The sequence below is a fragment of the Temnothorax curvispinosus genome, unplaced genomic scaffold (genome assembly GCF_003070985.1).
Source record: "Temnothorax curvispinosus isolate PA1 unplaced genomic scaffold, ASM307098v1 QBEX01013717.1, whole genome shotgun sequence".
In the NCBI taxonomy this organism is placed as follows: Eukaryota; Metazoa; Arthropoda; class Insecta; order Hymenoptera; family Formicidae; genus Temnothorax; species Temnothorax curvispinosus.
This window is the reverse complement of record NW_020223497.1, coordinates 42,385-48,896: the sequence shown is the minus strand read 5'-3', so window position 1 is coordinate 48,896 and position 6,512 is coordinate 42,385.

The window sequence follows — 6,512 nt, the reverse complement described above, 5'->3', positions numbered from 1 at the left end:
GTAAACATTTTGAAAAAGAAGACAACAACGATCGCGGTGTCTATGTGTACGTGTTAAAGAAAGACTTGAAATATTCCTCCCCCTTTCTGTTATATTGTTTCTTAATTATTGTACTACCAGAATATCCAAGAGAGGTGCTTGCTCCAGAGTGGAAGCTGATCCACAATCAGAAATTTACTGGCTTTTTAAATACCATTGTAGTTAGTATCTACCTAAAGAAAAACTCTTAGTTCAATATCCGTAAAAATTTGTGATAGATAAGATATTCGGCCTAGAAAGTATTGCGATGCTCATCTGGCTCTGAAAGTACAAGAATTGAGACACGCGGAGTGTCAAGCGTCATTGCGGATTTTTCCGCAAATTTCCAGTCGTTATTGTAACACTTTATCGCGCGTGAAATCTGTGCGAGTTCGTTTTATTCGTTCGTTCGTTTGTTCGTTCTAGATCCGCGTTCGCCGGAAGAGTGTTACGAGCTATCGATTACCGTAATCCGGGATCGTTGCGAGAGAAAAGTCCAAGTGCCGCGTACGTATACGTACATAGCTACGAGAGAGAAGAGTCGCGAAATTACGCGGAAGTGTTACTCGATAATTCGCGAACATACAATTACGTCGATAACGAGCTAATATGCTATCGTCTAAACGAAAAGAGGAGTCCATCCAAGCCCGCTCCACCGAATCTCAGTTTATTTCTCCTCCTCCCACCATTCCCCCGTGCCTCATTGTCACCCTTTATCTTCCGTATCTCTCTACGTTTTCCCATCGCCTCCCGTCGTTATCAACGGCGCGTTATTAACGCGAGTGTCACCGTGACGTCGCACGGCTAAATATATAGTCGTTAATTAATAACCTACAAGTAGAGTACTGTTCCCAGATTTATTTATTCATCGCGCCTCCCTCTCACACTCATGCACACACAATTTTTTGTGTTCTTTGTTAATTTCAAAATTTAAAAAAATACATATATACTCTCAACCAGACACGCGCATCGCAACGGGCGCGGTCTAACTATTTACTTTTCTTAGTCTCTCTTTCTTTTTTTTTCTTTTTGTTCAACTTGTCAAATAACGCTTCTCCCGCTCCGTGCTTCCCTTTCTCTCTCTCTTTCTCTCTTTTTCTTTGCTCGTGTTAACTTCCTTAATAAAATCCTACCAATCTAAGTAATAATAATAGTTAATTTAAATATATATGCATATATATACGTCATATATATTTATAATGTAATGTATTATGCGTATATTATGTGTCTGTACTATGCTCGATTAGCGAATATAGAGATATGAATAGGATTTATATGGAATATAATGATGCGTAATGTTAGGTTGGGCAATCATTTATCAATAATAATGACAATAATAATCATAATCATAATAATAAAAATAATATTAGACTAATAATAATAATGGTAATGGTAATAATAAATAATAATCGATTAATAATAAATAGCGATTGCAATAGTAAAATCGCATCGCGGAGATTAATAATTGGCGACTAGAGTTGTGCCGCGATGCTTGTGCAAAGACAATGATAAAAGAGTCGGCGATCATAAATAATATTCGATAAATTCGATAAACCGCAATAACGAATAGACGCCAAAATATACATATATATAATTCCACAAAGCAAATGTAAAATGGCATAGTGTCGTAATGATTCGATAATAAATGACGAACGCGCGCATTTGGCAACAGATTCGATGGCGGGGATAAATAATTGTCGTATGCCAATAGTAATCAATGATAATAATAATGTGACTGACATCACGACGACGAGTACGAGTAGAAAATGTAGGAAAGCCTTATTAAATCCCCCTTTTAATAATAAATATAATAATAGCAATAATAATAGAATGATAATAGTAATAATAATAATGTAATAATTATAATAGTAATAGCGATAATAATAGTAATTATCCCTGTGCTCCGCGCACGTGTCCTTCCTCGAGTGTACGTGTGTGTCATGCGCGTGTCTCCGTGTCTCGTACGTATATATTTATATATACGTGCGTGTACGTGTTACCTTACCGGCTAATAGTGTTAATTATTATATACGCTGAGTGTTTAACTTGCTTTACACGCGATGCAAAGTAGCAAAGGTTATCGAGAGGCCATGACTAGACATTCAATCGTATAAGTTTCTTGTCATACGACTTACAATAGTAATAACAAGATGGCGGGCGGCACCGGAAAAATGGCCGACGAATAAAACACACTCGACTTAATTAATATATCCCATACACGTAATATACATATAAGTTCTGCTCACCCGTCTCCCCTGTCTCTTCACCCTCACACCCTCTCTGTTCCTCCTCCCCTCTCCTCTCTCTCGTCCACTTCATTTAACGCGCTATCTTACTTTCAGTATTTAACTCCTTCGTCGCTTCAAGGAGATGCTCGGCGCTCCTTTTCTCCCACCTTCTCTCGCTCGACGGTAAAAATTAAGAGTAAACGATTCACGATTACATGACAGACATTCTGGAATACTGGAGGCTTCTTATCTATACACCACATAGCAAAAACCTTACTATCTCGCCCACATGCATGTACACCCTTCTCTTTCTCTCTCTTATTTTCGTTCGCTAGAGTTAAACCTTAAAAACACGCGAGAGCTAAGTCTAGAAAAACGTATCTTAAATTACAACACATACCGTACCACGTGCTGTGCCCAATCAACGGCTGTCAGCTGATCGATTACAGTTCGATCATTTTCACTCCTCCCGCCTCTCTCACCTCCTTTTCTTCCTTCCTTTTCCCGCAAAAAGTGGCGGTTCGTTGAGAAAAGGAAACCGGTACGGTTGGGCCGCGCGCCCCTTCTGATAAGCTCCTCGTAATGGAATGTATTAGTTAATCGTACAAGTGGGTCCACGCGAAATCTGCGTCGCACTTACAATTATACGATACTTTCCGATTACATCTCTTCACCGGAAGGCATTAAAGTACGTCGAAATTCACGAGTGTTTTCTTTTCTCCCTGATCGAAATGAGGGCTGAAAATTGATTCTGCGTTCCGCGATTGTGTACCATTTTATTACGGAACTCGCAACTCTGAAAATACCACGAAGTACGACGAATTGGGACACGTGCTTATGAAAGATTCAATTTAAGATTGTGCTATTATTTGACATCAATTAATTTGTTTTCGGTAATCTAATAAGAATTGAATTAGAAATGACATCTCGGTTCTAAATCGCATGTTACAAAACGGATAAAATGATATCGAATGAGCAGTATGTACATAAGAGTAAAGATAAAGATTCCATATGGAAAGAACAAAGGGCTTGATAACGCAGATTTAAAAATCTTATACATAGAACTCAGGGTAAAAAAAAGAGAAGACTTGAGTGGCGTATCGGAAGATCGGAATAGCGATTCTTCAAGGAGAAAAAAGACGTGAAGAGATACTCTTAATGGAAACGCGGAGTGCCGGTCGCGTCGTTTCACCTTCACGCTTCAACATACGGACAATCCATTAAAAACTTTTCCCAAGGTAAGTAAGCAGCAAGGGCGGTTCAACGATTAACGATAACTAGCCATTCAACATCGAGTAACGTCTTAAGATCTACTTAAATTCCAGAGGAGAACGACGCGACCGGCCTGATAATTTGTTCGTCGATCAGGCTATAATAATAAAGAACCTTTCGCCATCTTTGTACTTCGAACGTACGCATCAACTTCCTTTTTTCCTCTCCCCGTACCCCTTTTCTTCATACCTATAACTCGCATTATGGAGCAATTCGCGTCATTTTCCGCGCTTGCGTACTTCGCTACTCTCTCATTTCCAGATCACCGTTTTGATCACGATTGCAAAACCAAGACTTGAATTGATTTCATAAGGACGGTCAACGGCAGGCGAGTCCCCTGTAATAATTTTCTTTTTATCGGAAAATGTTTTGAAATGGATTTTTTAACGACACTTTCTCGTAATCTTTTTCTTCGAACCGTACTTTTCCAGAGTTGCATAGTCGAGAACAATGAGATCATGTTGAGAGACTCGAGCACCAAACACGTGACCGAGTTTCTCGAGCTGAATTTATCTCGATAACGTTAATGATCTCGTGAATTTCTCCCCTTCGAATTTCTCGATCTTCGAAGAAATTCGAAACTTAATGGTTAATAGCGCACGCTCGTTTTCGATTCGTGGACTTCCTTGTAATCCGTATCGTCGTCGATTGGCGCACGTCACGCGCGGATACGTATACACCACGTTTAATCATGCTAGTGATATATGCGTACGATAATAATTAATTCGCGTATATCGCTTACGGACTAGGAAATTCGCGATCGCGTATGTCGCCCAAGGGCCCACGGTCGCACCACGATCGACTCCGGTCAGCGCGATCCGGCGGCCTCGCTAAATTACAATAACCTAGCTGTGCAGAGGACGAAAGTACGATCGACCGGAGCCAGCCGATTCGGTGCTACCGAGCCCGATGTTGCGACGCGCCGATTCTCCACGGCGTTTCGTTTACAGCATCGTAATATCCGTCGTGTGGTGTCAGAGAGACTGCAGCTCGGCAGCAAGTACAATATATAACTAGGCATGCAACAATACTTGGAGTGGTATTTTTTTTCTCGAGTTAAAAATAGCGATCAGCCATTCAATCTCTCTTTCTCCCCTCCTCTCATACTCTTTCTCCCCAAAGTGTCTTTCTCTCTCTCTCTCTCTCACACTCTCTCATCATCTCACTTTCACAGTTGCTCTTTTTTTGTTTACTCGTTAAGTAACATTACTTGGGCCCGGGAAGAATGTAACTTTTCTTCTTCTTTTTTTTCTCTCTCTCGCTCTCTCCCTTTCTCGCGAAAGTTACACAGAGTCGCCGCGCGCCGCTGTCTTTGCTTTTGTGTCTCAAGTGTGTGGCGTCGTGTGGATAGTTAAAAAAAGGTTCCCCCTCCTTTCGAAATGCACGGATATCGTTTTTGTCGTTAAGCTTTCGATCTCGTCTCCTCTCCTCTTCTTCCACATGGGGAAAGTTTCCTCTGACCCTCGACCGGAGATCGAATTACTCGCAACACAGATGATTTCACGTTGCCGCAAAAATTGCGGCAAGCCAAGGTGATTTATGGCAGGCCCATCCCTCCTCGTGTTCTCGATTCAAAGAAAACAAGTGTTCTGCATGCGTTTCGTCGGCGGCGCTCGGCGTGGTCGGCACACAATTAACGCGCGTTGCGAACGTACAAAAATATATATGTGACATCTATAATCCGCTATAGGTTTCTAAAAACTCGTCTCTCTTTTTTTTCCTCATTATTATTAATTCACCGGCGATCACGACATCACGCCGAGTACCGCTGAAGGGTCTTGCGCTCGCCCGCGGGAATTTCCCCGTTCGCGAGACCTCGTTTCGTCGTTCTCAATTTCGTTTCTTTATCTTGCTGATCGTCCGTCACAAGGAGATCGTCGCGCGGAAAGGGAACTGTCGGGAAAAGCCTGGATACTCGATACCGGGGATTAGGTCAAGAACTGATCGAGTTTTTTGTCTCACGTTACATTTTCGCACTTAAGATATCAAGAGGAATATGTGTGCTAGGAACAAGTTAAGTAAAATTTAACAACTCGAGAGAATACAATTGGCTTGGTCATTCCTCGACTTGAATATATCGATCGATAAGGTGTTGGCTAAATGTTCTTTTCAAGATTCCTATTCATTCATCACTTGTCAACATCACTTCTGCTTATCATCTTTGGCATTTGTCACAATATAGAATAATTTTATCTTTCTCAAACAATTTTTGAATTAAAAAAAAAAAATATTAAAAATGAAAAGAAAAAAACATAAGCACCTACTTTTTTTACAGGCCAAATTGAAGAAATAACATACTGAAAATCACTGTAAAATAATATAAATTAATTAGTAATCAGTTAATAATTCTTAACAATTAATACAAATCAAGAAATAGTACATAAAATAATTCAAATAGTTGATTTAAAAAATATATAAAATTTCGATTGTTTTTAACAGCGTTTCCTGTTTTCATGTAATAATTTTAAATTGCTTGAGAAAGCCCAGCGGTTACGCTACGTAACGAGGACACCGTGTGTTGGTGGACAACAAACAACTAGCTACGCTAAGAGATCTATAGAGACTATACTGCATCATCTATAATCAAACAGGAACATAGTGCTACGTAACGCACACGTTATAGTGGAATGTACTGATCACCTTCGGCGAGGAAGCTTCATTGGGGGCAGGTTCTCTCGTCGATTATACTTGCGTTAAAGCGCGCATATGATACGCCTATAAGGATCGTAAATGAAAATCCGATTACTCGGCAAAAAATATCGACAAACCGGTTCGAAAAATGTTGATTCGAGATAATGTTAACATTTGATAAGAAAAAACCAAGAAAAATCATTGGAACAATGAATAATCAAATTTATATTATTTCGATTGCCATACCAGTGTTTTAAAAATATTATTATTTCTTTATCATTTATATAATAAATAATAAAAATTAAATCTCAATTCGCACCGTCGTATTGTGATACGAGGATGCGAAAAATGTTTAATCTGTGT